The sequence below is a fragment of the Lutra lutra genome, chromosome 1, assembly GCF_902655055.1.
Source record: "Lutra lutra chromosome 1, mLutLut1.2, whole genome shotgun sequence".
NCBI lineage: Eukaryota > Metazoa > Chordata > Mammalia > Carnivora > Mustelidae > Lutra > Lutra lutra.
Genome location: NC_062278.1, coordinates 93,335,196 through 93,362,287, shown reverse-complemented (window position 1 = coordinate 93,362,287; position 27,092 = coordinate 93,335,196). Strand labels below are relative to the sequence as shown.

General features: G+C 36.0%; 1 pseudogene; it reads right to left on the bottom strand.

The window, feature by feature from the left end:
* Nucleotides 1–1,211: 1,211 nt before the first annotated feature.
* Nucleotides 1,212–27,092, bottom strand: LOC125099772 (uncharacterized; annotated as a pseudogene).

The window sequence follows — 27,092 nt, the reverse complement described above, 5'->3', positions numbered from 1 at the left end:
AATTATCTTCTTTCTATAAAGTCCTCAAAAGGGCTTCCCATAATTTAAAACTAAATCTTTTCCTTCCACTTCCTCCCATAATATTTATAATATATTTTATTATATTTTAGATCTTATGTGTGTGTTGTCTACTTTAGTCATTCATAAGAGTCTTGAGAGAAGGAACTATATCTTGGTCTTGTTAGACTCTTTGTTGTATAATTTTATAAGCAGTTTTCACTCATAGCAGGATGATCCAGAAAATATTTTATTTCATGGTAGGAAGCATCTAATTGAGGAACCATATTAGAAAAGTGTTAGTTCTGCAACAAAGTTAATCTTTATAAGTAAGAAAAAATATAAGGTCAGAAGTTGATCTAATTGTTGACCTTTCTCTAAATTTTGAAAGCAATTAAATTGAATTGTATTCTTTCCCTTTAATTTATAGGGAAGGCAGCTTTGAAATTGCATTTATGAAAGTCTCTGAACATAAAGAAGATTTACCATTATTGTTTATTTTCTAAATGTTTAATGAATGGCCTGGGACCTTCCTAAATTTCTATTGTATCAAAGTCACTAATGATTGACAGAATGTTCAAAATGGAGAATCCAAACATGTGGCTTAAAATCACACAGTTGTCTCTCTTCCTTTTGATAGGCTCAGATATTTGAAGCAGTACGCTCAAAGTAAAAGAGTCATAGCCTTGAGGCTGGAAAGATGAGTCCCTGGAGTATGGAGGAAGACTTAGAGCTTTTATTTATGCTAAATTTTTATGCCATCACTTAAAGATCTCTCTTTTTAATGTTTAAAATATCCATTATATATTTCTCTAGTATTTTAGGTATAAGATTTCTAAATAAAAAGTATATGTGTATGTTAAAAATTTATTTACTGTTGGAGTATAGAATTAAAAAAAACTGGAGGGGCACCTGAGTGGGGAGCCTCTGCCTTTGGCTCAGGTCATGATCCCAGGGTCCTGAAATGGAGCCCCGCATCAGGCTCTCTGCTCAGCAGGGAGCCTGCTTCCCCTTCTCTCTCTGCCTGCTCTCTGCCTACTTGTGATCTCTCTCTCTCTGTGTATGTGTGTCAAATAAATAAATAAAATCTTTAAAAATAAAACTGGAGATCACTAATTTAAAGGAAAGCAATATATAAATATATCATATATATGATATATACATGGTAAGTGACAATATTTAGTATGTATCTCTTGTATTTATGAGCTTTTAGAGACAATAGTGATTGCTTTCTTTTTATACAAATTGCATTATAATATAATACACATTTTTAAAAAAATATTGGCTTCTGGTGGTGAAGAATCTTCTGGTAGCTTCGGGATTCCATCCAGCATTTTTAAGTTTGGCAAACAGGAGAACACTCTAAAGCAAAAGCTAAAAAAAAAAAAAAGTAACTATACTGAACAAAAGCATTGTTGATTGAGAGATGAGTGTCTATCATTTTATTGTTTTTTTTTAATCTTTACAATAGGGTTATAATAAAATGATCTTTATGTTCATTGAGCTGATCATGCTGCTGTAGCTTGCCCTCTCCGGGAGCTACCATATAGTTCTACAGATCATAAGTATAGATCAAAGAAGTGGTGCTGTGTACAGTCCATTTTTATAAGAGAATTTCAGTCCAGTTTTACAACGTTCTATAAAGGAAAAAAAAAATGAAGGAATTTAGCCAAATAACCATGAGAGAAAGAATGAGATAATATGTGTGCACATTAGAAAGTTAAAAGTTTTTTTTTTTTTTTAAAGAAGTAAAGAAAACACATGTTTAATGATAGTTAAGGAAGAATTCTGGCTCTAAGGCATAAGAGAAGAGGCGGGAAATAGTCTTGTCCTGAGTTATTTTCTCTTGTAGAGAGCATTTCTGAAGATCACATTTCAGATTTACACAGTCACTTCCAGGTTCAAGAAGGGATCCTGCTCATCAGCCCAGTTAAACAGTCAAATGCCTAGCAGAATTATAAAGCAGTGTTTCCTTTCAAGTGGATAGTTTTTCTAGATATGGGAGTTCTGTGGGCTCAGACCAGAGGAAATGCATATTAGGACTTGCCCAGGATGAAAGATACCAGAACCTGTCAGTAGACATGCCATGTCAACTAATGGTGGTGTTGACCTCCTTGGGTGCTCTCGTTGGCCACATAATTTTCTTAGCACTAATTACTTCCTAAACATTATCTTATTTAATCCTCACACCAGTTCTGTCAGGTTTTTGTCCTCCATTTTAAGTCACTTATCCAAGATCATAAAGCCTGTGGGGGACAGTACAAAGATAAAGATCTAAGCCTTCTGACCCTAATGTTCAGACTTAGCTGACAGGAAACCCTAGCTACTACTTTTCAAAAAGTCAAACTGTGGTGAACTCAGATCACATTGACTTCTGAAGAAGAGTGAAAGAGTTTGCCTGTGGTTGTCCCAGGACATGGGGCTGCCTTCTACCTACTGGAACTTACACTATGAGCTTTATCAGTAAGTTTTTTCTCTTTTGAACTGTGCTTTCTTCTTATTGGAGGATCTGAAACAAAGGAGGAAGGGAAAGACAGTCACAATTCTAGGTGACAATGACCAAGAAAGTCTTATACTTAAATAATTCTGATTATGATATAAGGGGACACTGAAAGTCTGGCCCAAATCCTGGACACAGAGATACCCAGAGACAGAATGAAATTTGTTATAATCCTCAAAGTGTGGGTTTTGGCTAGGTGACTGAACCCAAATTTGGATGAACTTGGGAGTTCAGTTTGGTTTGGGCAGACCTTTCTGTTTAAAGTATCCCTGTACTATGCAAGTCAATACAATCTGGCTTTTTATAGCTTGAATGCCAGTCTGTATCCACCTTGGACTCAATCCAACAGAGTTAATGTTAGAAAATAGAAGAACCTCATTATATCCCTCATTCTCACATAACTCTATACCACATCATAAATTTTGAAGACAGATTTATAGTGAGACCTCAGGGCATATCAGATTTCAGACAGTTAATCTTAATTCTATTGTTGTAAGGCATCCTTTGAGGGGAAGCAAGTAACTGAATTGGGAGCAAAATAAAATTCCACATATAAATTAACTAAAATGTTATACTAATCAATTGTCTTTATGACTAGAAATGTGCCTTTTTATGAATGATGTTGAAATGTCCAGCTAAACCTCCTCTGACTGTAGGAAATACAATTTTAAATTTCAAAATGTTATTATAGTTAAATCTTAGTTCAATTTTAAAGCAACTATGCTGCTAGTTTTCACTTATGTAAAAGCAATTTGAGAATTTATTATCACAGAACATGAATTTTGCCTTCAGTCTATAGTCATGGGGGAGACAATGGCAGTAATAAGATTTATGTAGGAACAACAGAGATTAAAATTCTTATTTTGACAATTTTTTGTTATACATCAGGGTTTAGAGAGTCTAATATTATCTAGGCCTCAGAATATGGTTGTTTTCATGGGAAAATGGCAGTTTGAGAAAGGAAGATAGTGAGATATATGTCTTTTATTGAAGTCGAAGGATATAATCATAGACCAGGTACACACCTAGAGATGATCTAATCTTTTGTATAACAGATTCAAACTGAGACATGAGTTGACTTTTTGTTATCTGGGGACAAATACAAGTTCTAAAACTCAGTGGCTTGTTTGTGCCCTTTAAATTCCCACAAGCAGTGCTGGGAATTAGCTAGGGAAGAGGGAATTTTCTGCATACTCCAAGGTATACATTGCATTATTACCATTAGGAATCTTCCAGTAGTGACAAAAGAATAAAATGGTTTATTCTTCACAGGTTTTCAAGGACCTTCAACCAGTGGGGTAGATTGAATCAGTCACTTCTTTGTATCCATTTAGTGGTGCCCTTATGGTCCAAAAGAGTGAAAATAATGTCAAAGAATAGAGGTACCTGGGTAGCTTAGCTGGTTGAGTATCCAGCTGTAGATTTTGGTTCAGATCATGATCTCAGGGTTTTGAGACTGAGTGTGGCATCAGGCTCTGTGTTGGGTATCAAGCCTGCTTGGGATTCTCTCTCTCCCTTTTTCTCTTCCCCTCCCCTGCTCACTCTCTCTCTCTCTCTCCCCAAAAAACAAAACAAAACAAACAAAACCCAGAGAATAAACCATTTATAAAACTATCACATGGACATTGATAGGAATCTATACATAGAAATCTTTAAAAAGACATCTATTAAACATTATGAGAGAAAACACATAGGATTTGAGAGTCTAAAATGAAGCATCTTTGTATATGTAAAGTCACATTATAAGAGAAGCCTATAATTTTAAAGCAATCATAAATTATCTGAGAGAAGAGTATATTGTAGAATTTTTTTTTTTAAAGATCAGTTCAAAGCTCTTCAGGTGAGATCTTAAGCATGAAATGTTCAAAATATAGTAGATAGGATAAATATTTGCCAAGTAAATTTAAGTTCCAGGGAAACAGCCAATCAAAGTATAACATTCAATGAAGAACATAGATGACAAAGGTGTTTGGGGGCCTTACCATTTCCGGTAATTTCGGTGAAACTCACAAGGGTTCCTCCTGAGCGTAAGGGATTCTAGTGGAGTGCACCATAAACTTGAGAGCCCAGTCAGAGACTCAATGTGGTTTTCAGCCAAGGATAAATGCTGTATCTGAGGTATCTTTGGCAATTGTTTGAAAGATGTAAGATGGTTTTTGTTCATATTTAAAACTCTGCATCTGGATAAAAAATATAAACACCTTGTCATTCGTCTCCTGAAGAAGATGGTTGACTACCAAATCTTGCACAAAACTAGCATGCCTCATCTAGACCATAACCCCTCAAAGGAGTGACAGTGATATTTTCTACAACTGTGGTTTATAAGAGAAATATTTATATCAAAAGAAGAAAAAGAAAGAAAAGAAAGAAGAGAAAATAAGCTGAATATATGAGACTATAAGCTTGCTGAATACAGAAGTCTGTTTTCTTTTCCAGTGTATACACTCGGTACTTGGCATGGTAGTTGGTCCGTGGTGGGTTGCAGTATATCTCAAATGAAGGAGTGAACGGCTGCAATGAATGAATCTCAGTGATCTAGTTGTTCACACAGACACATAACAACTTATGGACAGTATTGCCTCCAAGTAGTGAGATCTGTTCTTTTTTCCCTATTTTTCCATACTTAAATTCTATATTGAAAAAATAACATTTTAAATTAGAAAAAAAAACTGGTTATATATAAAAGAAAACTAAAATGTATCCTTAGGAGAAGAAATGTGTGTTGGGCACTGAGGTTGAATACATTTTCCTGACATATCCTGCTTCTCAATATTTTTGCCTTAAAGCTCTAATTGTATAAGGCCATGCAAGTAGAGGAAATAATTCAAATCTATCACTGATACATTGCCTTAAGGAAAAATTCTTTATGTATAAGCTGGGATTAAATACCATGAGAGAACACAGGGAACTTATTATGGCCTTGTACCCCACAAAGACACTTAGTAAATAATTATTGCTAATGGTAAAGATGGTGCTAAACAGAGAGAGAGAGAGAGAGAGAGCTTCCACACAACTCTATTAGAAAAATCCAGTTTAAATTCCCTACCCGACTGAATTGTAATTTTTTCACATCTCTTCATTTCCTTGTTTCCTTCCACTCTCTCTTCATATGGACATTTTAAACAGTCCTAATCATACATTTGATAACTTTGGGTTTTTACTCTTTTCCAGGTTACACATAAGCTTTTAGGAGTACTTTAGTGTGATGATGATTTCTAATGGAAGCCCCAGCCTAAGCATTTCCTGCCTCTCTGCCCCTCTTTCTGTCCTCTTGTGAAATCTGTTCTGTTCTTGTCCGCTAGTCATTCTCTCATTTTCAATGTATATCCATCTTGGGCTCTGAGATTCAGCCCATCACACATCCCCAGTCTGCAGGATGTTAGGGGTGAAAAGCAGCAAACCAACTGTGGTGTTTTTTCCTGGGGCAGAAAGGAGGCCATGAATTAATACATCAACTTTTTTCTCTTTTGACACCTTGATTTGGCAGTTGTAAAATTTGAATTGCAATTACATAATTTGATATTATGTAGTCTATTTCTATAGAAAGAAAAGCCAAAAGAATACATCCAGAGAACACTAAATCTGGGGCAAGTCTTTTCTTTAATGATTATGGTTTCTCTCTTTCTCTTTTTTATGTAATGTATCAAAGAGTTAGAGGTTTATTGATCTGGATCAGGCCAAGTTCAAATACTTCAAGTACACAATATTCTAGTTCAGTATTTCTAAAGTATGCCATGTGACTATTAAACATGTTTTTGTTGCATGTGTATTTAAATATGTATTAGAAATATAACTAATGTTATCACTATCATATCCCTAGAAGAGTCTGGCAAAACAAAAACAGAAACAAAAACCTGAATAAATCAGTATCAACTACCAGTGATTTTTATTTATAGTAGTGATATTAATTTTCTTTTGAGAATTTTTATTTCAGTATTTAAAAATTTGTTATTTAAGAAGAACATAAGTAGGAGCACCTGGCTGGCACAACTACTAGAGCATGCAACTCTTCATCTCGGAGTTGTGCGTTTAAGACCCACATTGGGTGTAGAGATTACTTAAAAAGAACACAAGTAAAGTCAAATGCTATGTAAGTCTATCTAAAATTTTGGAGGGGCTTTGGAAATAGTTGAAGATACCCAGAGACATTGCATATTCTGACACCTCCTCCATCTCCTGACTGCTTCCCTCTCCCACGTGGCTGTGATGGTCTTTTTATCACCCAGGGATAAGTGTTCCCCACTCAGAGATGTAACTTAACCAGCTCTAGGATTTACCCATCCTTCTTGCATCTGCCTGATTTCTTTCATCTCCTACTTCTTGCCACTCTACCTACCCAGTGTGCCTACTGCAGCAGACAGCAGCTCTCTAAGAAAGGAGTTCTCGCAATCCTGAGCAAAAAGGCAGATTATCTTTAGTGTCAGGAGTTTGGGATCTTTGGAAGACCAAAGAATCTATATTTTTTTAAAAAAACTTTTAGTTTGTTTCTGTTGCTATTCTGATTGACTATCCTCACCCTTCCGTTAGACTGTGACCTTGAAACCAAGACTCTTGTCAACTACCTGTAGTCTTTCCTCATGGTTGCTCAACAAATATGACTAAAAATGTCTATGCTACAACAGTTGTACTTATATAATGTAATTGCATTTTCCAGTGTACAATAGAAGGGATGTGGCAAGCTTTTCTGCCAGTGTGATTCTCTGATAACAAACTACTCCTCTAAAAATTGATGATAATATTAATTTGGAAAGGAACAGATTTTTTCCCCCTCTAAAGTATGACATTTTGATGTATAAATTTCCCTTTTTGCCTTGCTTGGGTATCATTTACCACTATTACCTTTAAGACGTGACCATTTGGCCACAGTAGGTACAGAAAGTCATCATATATGTCCAAATACCAAATATTTGACTTTAACTAGACATGCTAAAGAGTAGGTACCTTGGCAATCTTATGGCACTTAAGTCCACCAGTGAATTATCCACTAACCAGAGGGTTTCAACTCGAATTAGTCTTCTAAGAATCCTGTTAAAATTTGCAACTTGATAAGGGTCCCCCAAATCCTGAAATGAAAGGTTCAAATTCTGAAGGGAAAAATAAATAAAAAGAAAAAGCAAGTTCTTTGTCAACTTTTAAAAATAGTTATTAATTAAAATTGTGTTGCAGATGTTATTTAAACCAGTAGTTTTCCACCGTTTTTGGTGTGCACTCTGAAACACTCACACATCCCAATACTCACAATTATGTGGCAGTGATTCATTCTCAAGGTAGGGGAGGTGAAAATCCTGACCTGATTCTGATTAGAATTACATACAAGGTTGGAAGTGGGGCAGGCAGGATCCTGAAACTAATTCTGAAATTATCTAGGGGTAAAGAGTGGAAGGGATAAAATTCCATTTTGGAATTACTGATTGAAATGATTAGTTATCCTTGGCCTCCTCGGAAATATGCAGAAATCACATTTAAAAAGATTTCACTCCCCCCCTCCCTGTGCTAACTTGTCTTCTGTGTATAATGAAAATTATTGTTGTCTCCCTTTTCTTCTTTTTTTTTTAAAGATTTTATTTATTTATTTGACAGAGAGAGATCACAAGTAGGCAGAGAGGCAGACAGAGAGAGAGGAGGAAGCAGGCTCTCCACGGAGCAGAGTGCCCGATGTGGGGCTCGATCCCAGGACCCTGGGATCATGACCTGAGCGGAAGGCAGAGGCTTAACCCACTGAGCCACCCAGGCGCCCCCCTTTTTTCTTAAAGTAAAAATGACACCTAATAATAATAATAAAAAGATTATTTTTAAAATAATAAATAATATTATAAGTAATTTAACAATAAATATTATTTATATACTTATAATTTATATATTTATATGTTTAATAATAAGTAAAGAATAAATAATAATAATATTACTTATGAAGTAATAAGTAATATTAATTATGAAGTAATGAAGATACCACCATTCAAAAGATGGAAACTATTATTTTGTTTTAAAGTAGCTACAGATACATATGTAAAAATGACTTTACCATATTTAACAGACAGTGGATACTTTATTTTTGCTTTTAACGTCAGTCAGTTTTGATATAAAGGAAATTAAAGCCACTTTTGGTGGTAACATTGGCCCTATAAACTCTATTCCTAAGAGTTAATTTATTTTATTTCCAGAATTCTGCTATCAATTTCTGTCAATAAAATTAACAAATAAAATGGTAATCCCCTTTTTAAAAAATTTGAATCAAAATAATTTAGTTTTAAAGAAATATAGATAGCTCTATCTTTATAAAGATCATTAAGTTCTTAATATTTTTAGATACTAAACATAAACTTTGATACTTTAAGTTCCATTTTCCAAAAGGATAAAAGGTCTTAATTTTGAAATAAAACTTAAGAAATGATAAAAGGTTATATCTATCTCTATATTGAATGTCACCTCCTCAGAGAGGCTTTTCTTAGACGACTGTGTTCCAATTAAGTTTTCTATGGTAGTTAGAATTTATTTAGCCATTGTCTTAGAGTACAGTTATCTCAAGGCCAATTAAATTTTCTATGGTAATTTATTAGGAAGGCTCCATGGCTTTTATAATATATCCGTAGTTTAAATGGCAGCTATAAAGAATGAATACGGGTATACACTGAAATGATTACCTCTGAAGATAGTTCTGGGAGTGGAGGTCAACGTTTCAGGTACATCGCTTAAATTTTAAACAAATAAAATAGGTGTATGGTTTAATTTTTAAGAGTAGAATGTGTCTACCCATTATATATGAAAATTTTTCATTAATTTTAAAAAGAAAAGAAAGCACCATGCAGTGGAAACAATATTCTATTTTGATACCTTCCACTATCAAGATGTATAACCTTTGGCAAATCATTTCTTTCTGGACTTCCCCTTCCTTTTTGAAAGGAAAGGATTCAGAACAGGCCCTCTCTGAAACTCCTAATTCCATAATTTTATAACAACTATGGTCAATCTGTGAAGCAAAACTGGCATCAAGAAGCCTCAGGAAGCAGGTTTTAAACACAGTCTTATTTCTGGAAGAATTCCTAAATTCTTCATGTACAATTTGATCACTCCAAAGACCAAAAATATTGGGGCACCTTGGGTGCCAATCCTTAAGCATCTGTGTTTGGCTGAGGTCATGATCCCAGGGTCCTGGGTTTGAGCCCTGCATCGGGCTCCCTGCTCAGCAGGAAGCCTGCTTCTCCCTCTCCCACTTGCCCTTCTTGTGTTCCCTCTCTCACTGTGTCTCTCTGTGTCAAATAAATAAAATCTTAAAAAACAAAAACAAAAATAAAATATTGGCATCCCACTCTATTGTGAAGAAGTTGACTCACTCTTTTTTTGCCACCAACACATCCTTCCCGGTTACACCCACTGTACTCTGCCTAACATGACTTGAGCCAGCCGGGATTAGAGGCTTGAAGAACTACAGCCCCATAGCTTCGTAGTGCTCTGGCTGATGTAGGGAAAGGGCTGCATCAAAGCTAGCGGCATGGTCAGCTGGGTCATTTTCAGCACCAACAAATCACAGCTCCTATTTTCACTGGTAAGAAGTTTTGTTTCTGGAGAGTTGTGTTCAGACCAGGCTGGCTGCTCCAGCTGTTCAAAGTTTTGGGCTGAATGCATTATTCAAGGTATTCTGGATTGCATCATAAACTCTTTGACAAGGAATATTGTCCAACATTTGACACTTATTATCAAAAGGTACAATTGCATTCTGAAGTATTTTAAACTCTTCCAAAGTCCAGCAATATTAGGATAAGATACAGGTTAGAAAATAAGTATGGTGTCATGATGAAGAAGAGGTGAACAAAGAGATGGAGAACCCCAAACACTGCTAGTTTTAGAGAAAATGGCGGAGGAAAGCTTAGAGTTTTGATTTTGCCCTTAGTGTGTTGTAACTGAATCAATGAGGAAAAGAGACTTTTTTCTTGTCTTTCAAGCTCTCACCGTGCAGTCCTCCCAGTTTTCTTGTAGCCATGTTTCCCATTTGTTTTTTTCAAGGACTCTTTTCCCAGCAGGCCAGGTGCACTCCTCCTATCTGTAGAGCAGCTCTTCTGTGGAGGGTCCTGGGCAAATACCACAAGGTGAGATCTAGGAAGTAGGTTTACAGTTGCAGGACTGACATCTTGCCTGATATTTGGCCAGTTGTTTTAAACTTCTGCTTGATATCAGGATTGAGGAGAACATGAGCTGGCGCGTATTATGCCCCAATAGTGTAAGCAATAACAAAATAAGTCCATTTTTAACCCTATTAAATTATTTGGAGCACATGTAGGTAAGAAAATCACCAAAAGAGTGACTTTAGTCTTTATACAATCTTCTCTTTGGGGATGTCACTTATGGCTTTCCCTCTCTTTTGTCTCTCAACTCAATTAGCCACTTGGTTCCATCACTTTCCCCTTGAGAATCTGTCCCTTGCTTTTGCAATGTTAGGACTCTCATAACTTCCTACCTGAACTAAAACTACTTTCTCTTGGATTGCCTTGTTTCCAATGATCTCTCCTTCAATATAAATGATACACATGGCCATCCAGCTTTCCTAAAAAACAACTTTGCTTAAAACGTGTCCGAATTTCTCACTGCCTACCAGTTCGGGGTGGAGAATCCTGGTTTGTCAAATAAGATTTTCCACAATCTTATCTCAATCTCCATTTCAAAACTCATTTCCCACTATTTCCCAAACCCGTTGTCCTCCACATCAACAGATTTCCACGGTTAGGGAAAGGAAAGCCTGTTTTCAGTCTGAGATTGGGTGCTAGGTGGTTGGGTGACTCTGGATGACTAATTTTAATTTTCTGAGCTTTAGTTTTCCATGTCTGCAAAAATACAGGGAAGACTAAAATCAAGAGCCCAACATCAGCTGAATATGATGAGAAATTGTTTGAAGATCATAATGCTTTATAAAAATACTGATTTCCAATTTTACTAAAATGTATTTTTCTCTGAGAAAGTACACCTCTATTGTATTACTCAATTACCTAAACTTAGGTCTGTTGTGATGTTAAGTGGGCCCCTCACAGCAATGCTAAGCTCAGTGATTTCAATTCCCTCCCAATTCCAGCATCCTGTGTTTCCATGAATCCTACCTGGTACCATTTGTGCACACTTCCCCCTCTCCATTTTTCTGGAATGTGTGATTCTTGGTTCAGAGGTGAAAAGAAATCGTTATATTAAAGAAGAGGTTACTAAAGGCATCAGGAACAAACACTGTTTTTGTGACAGTCTTGTCTGGTCTCTGGTGGGAGATGATGGGTCCATTTGTGAAGGATTTATGGAAGGCAACAAAAGAGTCCAATGTTCCATTATTTTGACACAAACATCAGTTCTTTCCTCAGACAAGGTAGAAGCTGAAATGCAACCTGACCTTTCGAGCATTTCTCATAATGAACTGTACTGTTGCCACCAGGAAATTACACAACCCTGAAGTATACTAACCAGTTTACAAATAAAATATCTTTGGATTAAGAAATTTTCTTCTTCATTGATTAGGCTGATTGGAATTAAAAGTCATAGAACTAGAAAAACTGGGCAATCATCTAATTGGGTAGAACTCAGGCTCTATTGCCTTTAATATGACCACCCCCAAATTTGGTAACTTGCTTTGTGCAGTAGATACCCCCAGAGTTATTAAACTCTGTCCTATAGTGTTTGTTTGAGTTCTATTGATCTTCTGCTCTTTCAATTATTTTTTTTTAAAGCAGCTCTCAAAGATTTCTTTGAAGTTGGAAGCCAAAGGTCATTTCCACGGTGAGGAGTTATATTAAATTGGATTCTTTCTTTTTTAAACTCAGACATGGTTGATAATTGAAGATATATCTTAGCAGTTGAGAAGTATAGTCTGGAATATCTGACGACCCTGGAATGTTGGCTTTCACCTGCTATCTCTGAATTTGTCCTTTATCCCCTCACTGGATTTGTAACTCAGCAGCAGTGACTATATTAACTTGCTGAGGGATTTTCAAATAGAAAGCATCTATGGTTTAAAAGAACTCTGCCAACTCTTGGCTCTTTTACTTCATTTAATTGGGAGGAGTTAAGTCAGTCTTGATCTGGCCATCAAAGCCTTGGGAAATTGCTGTTTATCACATACCAGATAACCTTTGTTCTCTTAAGTACGCTTCCCAGATGCCCAACTGGGGCAACTGAGATGAACTGAAGTAGTTTTTTTTTTTTTAAGATTTTATTTATTTATTTGACAGAGATCACAAGTAGGCAGAGAGGCAGGCAGAGAGAGAGGGAGAAGCAGGCTCCCTGCTGAGCAGAGAGCCCGATGCGGGGCTCGATCCCAGGACCTTGGGATCATGACCTGAGCTGAAGGCAAAGGCTTTAACCCACTGAGCCACCCAGGCGCCCCTAACTGAAGTAGTTTTAATGGGTGTTTCAGGATCTAATCTAGAAGAAGGGTAATTATTATTAGAATCCTTTTGACAAGTACTTGTTCTCCATCTCACACAAGCACACACAAAACTTAAACAAAATGAAGGGCAATGAACAAGGGACATCTGTTTTCTTCACGATTTGAGCTGATGGGATTTTCCAATGTTTTCCATCCCCTAGATCATGCTCTATTCCTTTTACAACTAGTCACTTGCGAGAGATCGGGTGTTGCTAATGGTCTATGGAAGGAAAATGTGCCTTATCTCTGCAGAGCGATGATGTCCTCTGCATGACTGGCTGCCGTGGCCCTTATGTGGGATTGGTTCTGTTGGCTAATGACTTCAGCACATGAACTGGCACTTAAATCAGGAAAGAAGGGAGGCCACTGGACTCTCTTTACACATACTCATTTTCAGTTTACTCCTACATCTTATTTCTATCATCCCCCAATGTCTTCAGTTTGGCAGTTCTCTCTAAACTTCAACCCTCCATCCATGCTCAGAATACAATTTCTTTTTGCCTCATTGTAGCACAATCATCAACCACCACCACCACCACGCATACACAGGCACATGTGCACACACACACATGCACGCACAAATGCCAACACCCTTATTGTATCAATTTTTCACTTTCTATTCAAATTTCTTCCCTCCAAACTTCCTAAACTAGCGTTTCTCATACTCTGGCCCTCGGCTCATCTGCAACAGAATTTCCTGATAATTTTAAAATTATCAAATTCCTGGGCCCTATTCATACTAATTATATCAGATTCTTTGAGAGACAGTCCTGGAAAACTGCATTTTCCACAAGCTTCTGGGTAATCTGTCCCAACACTAAAGTTTAAGGACCAGCTGAACCCTGCCCACTTTGGTTCCTGGTAAAACCATCTCTGTCTTTTTGCCTGTGGACTTCTTACTCATGTGACACACATGGCCTCTACTTCTTTTGGTCTCCTTTCTTCCAAATTCCCCATAATTTCTGGCCGTTTGAAAAATATTCTCTCTCAGGTCCCCACAGGACAACTTGCATTTACCTCTAGTAGTACTGCCTACTAATATTTTAAAAATAGGAGTCAGTACTTAGCTGCAAACAGAGCTAACAGAGTTAAAACACAACAACATATCTTACTCAACATTTCAGAAAATGATGCTATTTTAAGCTTCCTTTGTCAACTGAGTTTGCGTGAAAGAAGAAAAACATTGTGGGGTAAGCATTGAGAGAGGGAAATGAGTAAGCAAATATATCTAAAGCAACTTTTTCTCAATCAATATTAAAATCGTACAATGTACAATGTAACTGCAAGTCTGCAAACACAGATGGAAGATAGCCAAGATATTTGATGTTTTATAAAGACTAAATACTCACTGCAGCCAGAATTATGTCTAATATTATTTCATCAGCTTATGGGATATGCAAAAGAGACATGAGAAATGTATGGTGCTTGTTCTTACATAATATAGAATCTATTGAAAGCTACTTATAAAAATCAAACATTATGTATATTAGGGGCTACAGATAACAGTTCTTCAAACTGTCACACTAGTACACTTATGAAATCTTATAGAATGAAAAGGAATAATAAAATATTGGTTTATTCTACTGAACTTAAAATGCTTAGTGAAAATATAAAATGAAACTATTTGGTTTATTTAGATGCCCATTTGGTGTTTTAAAAACAAATGATAGAATGAAATCAGGTTAAAATTATTCATCGAAGTGACAGTGTCATTCATGATCATGAAATATTGTAAATACATGAAAATTCCAACAAAGATCATTGGTTAAACATATTTAATAATATCCATATGATGGAGAGATATGCAACCTTTAAAAACTGCATTTTGTGTAATGTTTAATAACATGGAAGAAATGCTCACAAAAACAAGATAAATGGAAAAACTCAAGAAACAAAATCATTTGTACAATTTTGTAAAGAAATATGTGTATATACTTTTAAAAAAAAACTAAATGGAAACAAAAGTCACAGTGATTATTTCTGGATAGTTGAATTACAGGTTCTTTTTCATCTTTCTATTTCTCCAGGGTTTAATACTGAACATTTATTATGTATATTATCAGGTATGTGAATATGCTTTAAAGTGGCTTCACTAACTATATTAGTAATTCTATGGTCTTGAAAAAGGGAATTTTTCTATCTCCAAGAAATATCTTTTTTCCCCCAAGTAATTTTTTAACCCACAAATAAAATCTACTCAGAGTACATATACAAAGATACACACATTTGTTCTTTACCTTCTCTTACTCTTGGGCAACGCAGTTGACTTCCTTGAATGTCATGTTGTTCTACCTTGTGCCAAGTAAGGTACTTAAAAGAGTCTGAAGGAAGCTTTAAAATAAGAGAAGAGAAATAGCATCTGGCAATATGAGATTCATTTACTTTTATGTGTAAAAGTAATATAAATCATTGCCAAACATTTAGCCAAATTAAACTCCAAGTACCTAACGGTGTCCTCATAGAAGTCACTTTAGTTCATTCTAAATTATATTTGATGGTAAATGGCAAAAGAAATAGATAAGTGTACACATTCATGAATCCACTTTATACCACCTCTGATAAATCATCCTTTAATATTTATTGAATGGTTCTTAGGGGCTACAAATAACATTTCTTCATGCTGTTACACTAGTACATTTATAAAATCTGATAGGATGCAAAGTAATAGTACAACGTTGATTTAACCTACCAAATTTAAAATGCTTAGTGAAACTATAAAATGAAACTATCTGGTTTATTTAGATTGAGAAACCTCATTCCATTTTCCGTTTTATAACAGTTCTAATTGTTGAGATTCTTTTTTTTTTTTAATATTTTTTATTTATTTATTTGACAGAGAGAGAGATCCCAAGTAGGCAGAGAGGCAGGCAGAGAGGGAGAAGAGGAAGCAGGCTCCCCGCTGAGCAGAGAGCCCAATGCGGGACTCAATCCCAGGACCCCAAGATCACGACTGGAGCCGAAGGCAGAGGCTCAACCCACTGAGCCACCCAGGCGCCCCTGTTGAAGATTCTTTATTATATGGGCCCCCAAGCTTCTTTAACTATCTCCAGTTGTGAAAGTTCTGCCTTTTGAGGCTACACAGAAGCCACATGTGACTATGATGTTGTTTGTAGCATTTGCCATCTTTTTCCTAAGTCATGTAATTCTTGCTCACGGATCATGATTTACAGATTATTAACTATCCAACAAGAACGTATGATTCTCCTTGGGAAGAGTTCCAATTTATTGACATTCCTCTTAAAATGCGTAGCCAGTATGAATAAAATATTTCAGGTCTGGTCATCTTCCTTGTTCTAGACAGTAAGTATATTACTGACCAGAATGTGTGCCAAGACCATATTTAGGGCAATTTTATATTGTTTACTATGATGGAGGTTGTAGTCAATCAAAATTCCCTGAATCTTATATAGCTTATGATAGTTTCAAGGTTAACACAAACAAAAGATGTATTACTCAGAAAAGAGCATTATGTTAAATACACCACAGATTCAATCTTCAGTTAGCCAGTGGTATACACATAAACAAAGAGACCCAGAATATTTGATATAAAGAAATGTCATTAGAGTATTTGGAACCACCGCTTTCATCTCACAGAGTAGCATTTCACATGGATTATGTTTTGCTTGAGCTATAAATTTGTGTGACTAATACTAACATAAAAACATTTCCACCACTGAATAAGCTTATGAGGCTCTGGATTAAACTGAGTTAAGTGTTTCTCTTTGCTACCAGACTCCACAGAGCCTTTCTATATATATATTAATACATTATGAGTCTAGACTCACAAAGGGTTCCCCTGGACTTTTAAATCATAGAAACCTTTATTCTTGGAGTAGCACATGGGTCTCATGCATTTTGTGAAGCAGAGTTTGGAACATGCTGATTCAAAATAAATTGAAAAGCGGTGGCTTTTCAATAATAATTATTTTTTATTTTTGATCTTCATTGCCTAATCACTGAATGACCGTGGTGGTTCTAGTAAATATGTCAATGTTTCCATTTAAAGAATAGAACTAGTAGCAAACTAGTTGGTATTAATAAAGCAACATGAAAAAGCTAATTAGTACTTGAGCAATTTGTTGAGAAAATCTGAGGATTTGCTAACATGCTTTTAAGGAGTTTACTCATTCTTTAGAAGTAATCTTTAAAAAACCAAGAAGCACAAATTTTAGGTTATTGAGGAGTGTGGTCCCTGGACTATTCTTGGTCGTTCAGTTCACATGTTTATGGAAGCTTTTTTCCCAACTTCCAGTGTGCTTTTGGATTTTTCTTTTCTTGTTTCTATCATAGAACATAAATTTCTTAGAAGTTAAATTCCCTAGGGTTGCCACACCCCATTGCCTTTTTGTGCTATTTCATGAGGATCTTACTGGGAAAAAAAGAACCTAAGCTAAAGCTGTGTTTGAGAACAAAGTTTCCATTTTTCAACCACCATCTAATTTTGTACAAAACGCTGTTTGCTTTTTGAAGGAGGTATGCAGTTGACTTCACAACTCCTGACCTTGTAGGAAAATGAGGCATTAAATTTCTTTGTTTATATTTCTGTAAGGTTGTCAGTGTGCTACAGCTGAGTGACTGTTGCTTCCTCCTAAAGGAATAGTGAATATTTGTGTCTTTTTGTTTTTTCTTTTTTATTTCTGATGGACCAAGTAATTAATCCATTGGTTCAATAAATATTTTCAAATTTGGTATGTTTCATTTCGTTTCATTTCATTTGTTCAAAAATACATACTATACCCTGTTGTGTATCAGGCACCGGGGATATAAAGTTAAATAAAGTATGGCATTTGTGCTTGAAAACTCATTTTCTATAATTTGGGAGGCAGGTATTTGAATAACTCATCTGGAGCCAGTGGGATAGGTGAAACAATGATAAATAAAGGAAAGGAGGGAAAAAGCACATGTGGTTACAGAAAAGTCTTGGAAGTGGGGAGTTTGGAAGGAAAAATTTTATCTTGTGACAAAGGACATTCCAGAAAGAAAGGAGATAAATTTTAGACTAAAGGCAGAATTCAAACTGAGCAGGGGGAAAGGAAGGCATGCCATTTCTATTTTGGGGTTCACTACCTTTTCTTTTCCTCTCTACTATTGTCTTCCTTCCTCCATTCCAGCACCTTCTTTCTGTCTCCTCTCTGATTTGGTACTAAAAATATCAAACTTTCATTCCTCCCCAGTTACAAGGGTAGATTTAAGAAGTTAAACACTGAATTAAAAAATGTCCAATATAACATAAAGTACATTTTATAAACTTAGTCTTAGGTAAAGAGCTAATGAAACATATTTACTGGGGATGATATTCCAGAATCCGAATGTGGATGAAATGTTCTGTTCCTTGACAGAGCTGACCAAGTGTGTGACTCACTCAGACCAGAGCAGTACGATGAACTAGATGGGCAAATCTGACTGCTTGTGTTTCAACCTGAGGAGCTAAGTGAAAGACACACAAAGTGTTTGTGTAACTCTTTTAAATTTTTTAACTGTAGATATCTTTGTGTATAATAGTAATAGCAACACATCGTAAGCACCAGCTCTTCCATTTAAAGGATAAATGATGTCCTAGAAATTTATCTCGATCTCAGAAGGACTTTGACATCCTGTTTCAGTCCTAAGCACACTTTTGTGGCTAACAGTCACTTATGTCAAATTCTCCCCAAAGGATAGAGGGTCTAGGTGGACTGCATGTGCTAGAGAGGTAAATCTAATGGTACACACAAATGCACATGCATGCTTCTAAGATATGAACAAGGAGGTCAGCCTTCCTAGGAAAATACCATTCTTAGTGGAGTTCCAGCGGCTGATCTGCACAGGGAAGCATCCTTAAGCTCTCGGTTGGTTTCCTTATTAATCTGGCCCTTACCTTTTCCCTGAAATTTCCCCCAGACCTCTTATATTTCTACAAATTGGTGGCAAACAAATTAAAAAGTCAGTTTCTTTAATTAGTTTTACTCACTTTGGAAGACTATTCAAGCATTTCGCTTAGCAACACCCCACTGCTCTCTATATCCCATTTTTATGCCACTGAGATATAAAAACGTCTTTTCTACTCTCCTAGTAATTCTCTGGTTTATTATTCATAGTTTTTCTTACAGTTTTCCATATCTCTTCAGTATTAGCTACAAGTTTCTATTTCTGTATATTATTTTAAGCCAATTTAAAAATAATTTCTAAATATTGCTTTTTCATGTTAAGTAAAACTAGACATCATATCTCTATTTCTGGCCTCTTTTTTACTCTTGGTAAAAAAATTTTGCAGGTTCCAAGAATCTTAAGAGATGAACTTCTATATTTTATGGCACAATTATTGTGCCTCTGTAGCAATTTTGCTTAAAAGATACATGTCTCTTGTATATGAGGTTGCCTGCATAAAGTAAAACATAGAAATATCTATGCTGATACAGTAGAAGAGCATAGCCACTACATCATACTTCAAAAATAGCACTATTGTGTCATTAAAAAAATAAAACAACTGTGTCCTATTATCAAAGAGAAAATTATTCCTCCATCTGCAACTAAAGAACAAATCAAGAATTTGGTCTTAATTATGTGAAAAAGTCAGAAAGTGTATATCTTGGGGCGCCTGGGTGGCTTAATCATTAAGCATCTGCCTTTGGCTCAGATCATGATCCCAGCATCCTGGAATGAAGCCCTGCATCGGGCTCCCTGCTCTGCTCCCTCTCCCACTCTCCCTGCTTGTGTTTCCTTTCTCATTGTGTCTTTCTCTGTCAAATAAATAAATGAAATCTTTTTAAAAAATGTATATCTCTCATATCTTTCTCACTTGAGCAATTCATTAATAGTTTGGATATTGTTTATTGAAATTCCCACTGAAACAAATTAACAAATACTAGAAGAATAACAGCAAATTATGTGAAATTAATTATTCCCTAAGACAGGTATATCCCATGATCAATAACTGGAGTTTTGGCCAACAATCGGGGAGAAAAAATTGGGAGAAAATGGAATAATATATTGGGATAAACAGAGGATGAAAGTTTAGCTGACTTTTTGGTTCATTTGTCTTCATTAAAATATGCTATTTTCTGCCAAAATGAAGTCAGGAAACTAGATAATGGACGTGGCTAACTCATCAGTGACTGTCATCTTTTGTTACTCTAAACTCTAGTGACAGTTTCACAGTTGTAATAAAATAATATAGACGTTTCCTTCTCTCTTGTTTTTTTTAATCTGAAGTATGAGAAATGGTCATAGTTCGCTTATACAGTCTTTCTAAAGAAAGCACAGGGGAAACACAGTAAAGTCACATAATTAAAGGATCTGACAAGAGAGATCCAGTTGATTAGGTTTTTACTATACTTTTCTTGTGCGGTACTACAGACTAAGTACAGCCATATCAAGTGAAATCCAGTTTAAAAATAACTGAAAATTATCTCATCATCTTAGTTTACATTAGATTATTTGGGGATTTGACGTAGAAGACCTTGGGGCGCCTGGGTGGCTCAGTGGGTTAAAGCCTCTGCCTTCTGCTTGGGTCATGATCCCAGGGTCCTGGGATTGAGCCCCGCATTGGGGTCTCTGCTCAGTGGGGAGTCTGCTTCCCCCTCTCTCTGCTTCCATCTCAGCCTGCATGTGATCTCTGTCTGTCAAATGAATAAATAAAATCTTTTTTAAAATAAATAAATAAATAAACTAGAAGACCTTTTTATGCCATTATCCTGATTAATACTAGATATTTATTAGTAAGAGAAGGTAATTAAAACTTGGTAACACAAATAGATAGGCTGTTAACATCCCCAGTCTCTCTCTCTTTTCTCTCTGTCTTATCTTTTCTTCCCCAGAATGAACTGAAGTATGGTCAAGAGTTTCATCCCCGGGTAGGTTATCTGAAAGATGCTAACCAATAGATGACTAGCCTGATTGTCTTTCAGTGTGAGATCTTTCCTTAGGTTTCAAAGTCTAGTTGCTATCCCTCACATTCTCATTTGGTCCCAGGCACCATACCAGAATGCCATGTCTGAAGGGCAGTGTGATGGAATCTTGTGGTAGAAACCATAGGGACATTCTCTAAATCTTCTTTGTTCTATTACTTCTGTCTTCTATTTTTTTTTTAAGATTTTATTTATTTATTTGACAGAGAGAGAGCAAAAACACAAACAGGGTGAGCTACAGCTAGAGAGAGAGGGAGAAGCAGACTCCCTGCTGAGCAAGGAGCCCAATGTGGGTCTCAATCCCAGGATCCTGAGCCAAAGGCAGATGCTTAATTGACTGAACCACCAGGTGCCCCTCTGACTTCAATTTCAAATAAAATTTCTCTCTGGTCTGCTTTTTTGGGAGAAATCTAAGCAAAATAAGATTTTTGAGTCTTTAGTTTAAAAAAAGGGGGGGCATCTTTCAGATTATGTAACTAACTCAGACTTCCACTTCATCTGCAACTGTCTTAATGTACATGTCACTGAAGTCACAACTGTGAGAGCTGCAAGTGCTAGGAATCTGAGGGACAGACACTGGTGGTACCTCATGCAAGGCATTTAACATCTCTAATGGGCAGTTCCTTATCTTTAATATTCAGCAGATGATAGAGATTCTGACTGATAGGGTTTTTTGTTTGTTTTGTAACATTATTGCTGTCATGACAACTACCATTATTTACAAATACAATGATTTTGTAGTTCACAATCATTAAGCATTTGCAAAGGACACCTGGGTGGCTTAGTTGGTTGAGCATCAGATACTTGGTTTTGGCTCAGGTCGTGAGCCTTGTGTTGGGCTCTGTGCTCAGCGGGAGTCTGCTTGGGATTCTCTCTCCCCTACCCCTCCTCCCATTCTGTCTCTCTCCCTTTTTCTCTCAAATAAATAAATAAAATCTTAAAACAAAGTTTTTAAAAAAGCACTTGCTAAAAGCTGGGTGGTGTACCAAGGGCTTTGCATGGATTAATTCAATTTATGCATCACAGCCACCAAATGAAGTGCTGATTATTTTGATGAACACTGTTATTTTGTTTATATTGTTATAACATAATAAACATTCTTATTTTATAGATGAAGAAGCTGAGGCACAGAGAGATGGTATAACTTGCCCAAGGCACATGAATAAATGACTAAGGGCTCTTAGCCACTTGGATTCAAGTTAGATTCATATAAGCTATTGTGATTCTTTAAATAATTGTAAAGCTCTGTCATTATTAGAGTGCAGTTGTTATGAAGGAAAATCATTAATACTGATTTTCTTATTCCAATCGCTCCGCTTAACTACATATAAATAATTGTATTAGTTAATAGAACATATAAATCTAGAGCAGCTATTATTTACTGAAAACAAAAGTTAAGCCTCACATAGTAGAACCTATGAGAACAGCATTCCAGATACCATCAAGCTATTTTTAAAACCCTCTCCTATTTCCCCTCCACAAAAGAAAATAAAACCAGACACGTGCAGTTTAGTTGGTATATTGGTTTACTCATTTTTAATCTTTCCGCCTGCAGTGAACAAACAGTTATCATAAATTACAGATCTAAGCCCTTATGAAAGAGAAATTAATTTTATTAATGCTCCAATATAAAGCTGCCACGGAGAAGATGCCATGGCTAAAACTGTACAGCATTTGTCAGCAATGATTTATAGTGTCTTTAAAATAGGTGGCATTATCTGAATTGGCCATCTATTCTTGGTTTTAAAAAGTATAGAATGGCCAACGAGAAGGAATCAGGTGAGCTGAGACTGCTGGGTAAAAAGTAACAATAATGTAACTTACCAGTTCATGAGCACCTTTCATCAGAAGACTGCAACATCCTTTACAGTCATGAATTTATACGCCTCATAAATTGTTGGCCACGATGGGTGCTGTTTAATTAAAGTGTCAAGTTGGTGATTATGTAACTTTGTAAGTCGAGTGAAGGAGGAAGTGGCAGATGGTCTCATTTCTGAGGAGAAACTGAGCTCCTGCATAGAAAGACTGTTGGGCAGCCATCATACAACAGCCCAGGGGACTCCTTTCGAACACCTAGGAATGTCAGAATTGTATTCCTATGATTCCATTTCTTGCAAGTATTCCATGTTCATTTATTGCTCATGAGAAGTTTGTATTTAGGAAGGAAGGAAAGAAGCTCAAGGTTATTTTTCAGTTAGCCAAGGTCACTTTTCCCAAATCTTCAAATTCCCTCTTTTTCCCTCAAAAGTATTGAGGTTCTCCAGTCTTGTGAGATCTTGTTAAAACCAGGCACTTCGGAAGTAAACACTAGAAGAAAATTGCCATGGACTCTAGAGCGTTAATTTTGGATGAAAGGAGGTATTATTTTAGCCTTTCTTATGTCTTTGATCATTCTTTATTTTTCTTTTTTAGTTTGTTTAAGTCCAGAATCCTTGTGCTCTCTCTGCCTGTATTTTACCCACTTGTAATATGGGAATGATTGTACATCTCTACATAGTAGAGATGGTGGTGAGATAATAGAAATACTCTGGGGGCACCTGCGTGGCTTGGTCAGTTAGGCATATGCCTTCGGCTTAGGTCATGACCTCCAGGTCCTGGGATAAAACCCCACAGAGGCCTCCCAGCTCAGAGGGGAGTCTGCTTCTCTCTCTCACACCCTGTCTCTCCCCCTGCTTGTGCTCTCTCTCTCTCTCAAATAAATAAATAAAGTCTTAAAAAAAAAAAAAAAGAAATACTCTGAATGGGGTTCTTATAAAGTCAGGAGGAAATCTTGATATGTCTTCATTTCTGAAATGGCAAATTGGATATACCAGGTTTTTAAATTTCTGATGCTTCAAAATGAAGTTTGTGACACTAAACCCATTAACTGAGTAAATAATAAGATACCAATAAAATGTAGGGGCTGAATGCTTTTCCCTTCTTCTCTTCTAGGTTCTTCGGCTGATCTTACAGTTAAGTTGACATAGGAACAAATGTAATTTCATGTGTGTGGGAGCCCATGAAAATATGATACTCAAAGAAATGACATGAGGGCAGCTTTATACCTCCTAGACTAAGAAATAATAAATTTTTGAAGAACTGACAATTTAAAGAAGTTTGGGCTTGGAGTAGGAAATAATTGTTTATACACCTTTCTTGGCCCTGAATTCCCCATCTCTGGTGATAACAATGCCTTCCATCCTCCTGATACAGGGAGGATAACTTCATATGGGAGATTTATTTCCTGCTTTCAGGAAGACAAAGGAGGATCAGAGTGTCCTTCTTACACTAGCTGTTTCTTAACTAACTTTATTCAAAATAATCATTATGATGAAGTAGCATATTTTGGATGGCATATTCTTCTCCCCCCTTCAGTGTTGTTCCAAAAAACTATGTGTTTTATAGATATTCCAATAATACTTCAGATATATCTTAAATTATTTAGATTGTTGATTCTAAAACCATAAAACAACGTATTTTGAAAAAAGCACTAGAATTGTCATTTATCTTCTTCTGTATGAATGAGTCAAATAATTTTATGTGAACTTAAAATCTGAATTTTTCAGTTTTATACAGGGTACATTTTCATCCTGTTCTTTAGTTCTGTGGGCATTCTTAGAGACACAAACAAGCCCCCAAATTAAGGTACAACAAAAGTAAAAGAACAAACATCTATCAGACATTTCCAGAGGGAAAGCTTGCAAACTTCAATAACCAGTAGCGTGTTCACTGACATTTATAGAAGTATAAATATATTTAAATGCCAGAGCAATGAAGAGAAAGAGATTGAGACACCTCGATGTTCCCTGTACAAGATGATACTTAGAAATTCTGAGAACTTTATTATAACCACATATATAGCTATATATATGTGCTACTTAGGTTTTCAATGCTTGAAGAATGTTTTACTACACTATATGCTATTGTAATAGAAAATTCAGCCACATACAAAACACTACAAGAGAGAATAGACAAACTATAGGATAATAAGTGATTGAGGTAGATATTGTGAACAAAGATAAATCTATGACATCCCAAATGAAACCAACTGTATATGGGGAAGGTAGTATAAATAAGACTTCTGTTTTGTGATGTGCAGAAATGTGATTGAACAAATACTCAGAAATTTTTTTTTTGCTTTCTTTTTTCCCTCTCTCCCAAACTACCTACTTTCGTTCCTCCCTTCATTCCTTCCTTCCTTCCTTCTTCCTTCAAAATTTAAAGATTAAAGTTTAAATTGTAATTTGGACATCACTTTTTATACCATGTCTAAAATAATTTTATAAATACTTATTTAAAAATAATAATATTGATCATAAATGCCATTTTATACGGAGGTCACAAGTAAGTCTCCTCTGGTATTGTGTATTAAAGGGTGTTAGCAAGCGGGGAAAAATAAAGTGTTTAAGTCTTCACAGAATTTCTTACCCAGCTAAAAACAATTATTTCACATGTCCATGTCTCCAAATTATGATAGTTTTTAACATTAACATTAACCACATTGAGGCACTGTTTGAGATATACACAGCTTGCTAACAAAAACAAAACTTTAGTAAGGGAACCGTTTTGGTCTCTAAACCCCATACCTGAGCCTGATTCCTCTCTTAGCTGTAGGCAGTATATGGAAGCTATCAGTAAGTTCCACGTACTCATATGAAACTTCAATGTACATAAACTTGAGAACTGAAGGTGCAAATGTCATTTTTTGAAAGATGAGAGGCAAGTCACACACCAACGTAAAGACAAAAAAGAATTCAAGAAACTTGCAATCCCTCTAATTGTATAGTGTCTAATAATTGGTATGTTTTGAGAAACGTTTATGAAACAGCTATGCAATTTGAAAGTGAGGAAACAAGGATTGGGTTTTGGCCTCTTAATCTGATTTGTGGCTTTATTGAGCTAGAATAGTTCTGTTTCAGTGGTAGTAATTTTATTTAAATTTATTTAGTTAATAGGTATTAACTAATATTGACTAATAACTAATAGATGTTACCCTAACAGCTCTTTACTTTCGATCTTCTTGCCTCTTTCTCCTGCAGTTCATGCATGCTCTCCCAAAGAGCCCTGTGTATTTATAGACATAACATCAGCTGGAACAGTTACAACCACCTCTCTGCCACGATGATCAACTGAATTGCATTTGTAAATAGTTGCATCGTGTTAGGAGAAAGGGTGTCAGAAGGGTTTGCCTCTCTCTCAAAGCAATCAACATCAGTAATACAGGTTGCACGACTTTATATTTTTAAATGAAATGTAATCCAGTAACCCTATCTATGTTTGTTTTCTCTCAAGTAATGTCTAAAGTTCCTTGTAACGTTGCATTTTTCTTACCTTTCGGACATGTCTTGCTGGTGCCTGAAGTTCCTCTGGCCTTCATAAAGCTATTTTTCCAAAGACATTTTTCATCATGTTCCCAGGAGGGGATATGAGATTGTCCACCAAGAATCTGTTGCCTCTTTGGGGGGGTCTTCCGTGTATTCACTGTGACCAAGGAAACAAGCTGTTACCTAGCAACCTGGCCTTTCAGAAGGTATTGTTACCAATCTCTTAGAGCTCATCAAAGGAATTCTCCTGCTACTGGAGCAGCATACCAGTGGGTATTGTTTCCAGGGAGTTGTCTACACTGTGATATAACTGAACCTTGACTACAGAAACATAAATGGTAGCAGAGAGAACAAACCTCTATAGACCCCTGAAAACTTTGCTGTCTTCAGTTCCATCATTTCTTCAATCGTTTGCATCCAGCGTGGGTTTATCCGAAGTGGTACTTGTACAATAGATCCCTCGGTATTTGGTTTTTTTGCTTCTCTTCTGTAGTTTTAGAACTAGCAGAAGGAGCAAAAGGTAAGTTACCTAACTCCTGCTTGAACCTTGCTGAGATAAAACGCCTTTGAATCAAAGACACAGAATTGTGCACAAGAAAGAATAATAGATTAATAGTAGATTTTTATTTCAAGCCAAATATTTGCAACTTTTCACAGAAGAGAGGAGAAAATATTATATTACATTCATTGATTGGTCCAACCAGTTTGTTTAGAGTGCCTACTATGAGTATAGTAGGGAACACCATGAATTTTTAACTTCATGAGCCAATAAAAGTTCTCTCAATCCTTCCCCAGAATAGAAAAATGTTAGCTGTGTTTTTGAAAACCAAGAATTTGTTGTTTGCCAGAAACACAGTAAACACTTCCATAGTCTTTCCTGCTTCAGAGAACAAGATATTTAGGAAATGATTTTATTCAAAACCTTGTTTCAAAAGAAGATATTTGGTATGTCTTGGAAAAAGCACCATGTTTACCTTTTCATTCCCTTTTTTCATGCAGTAGTAATCCAT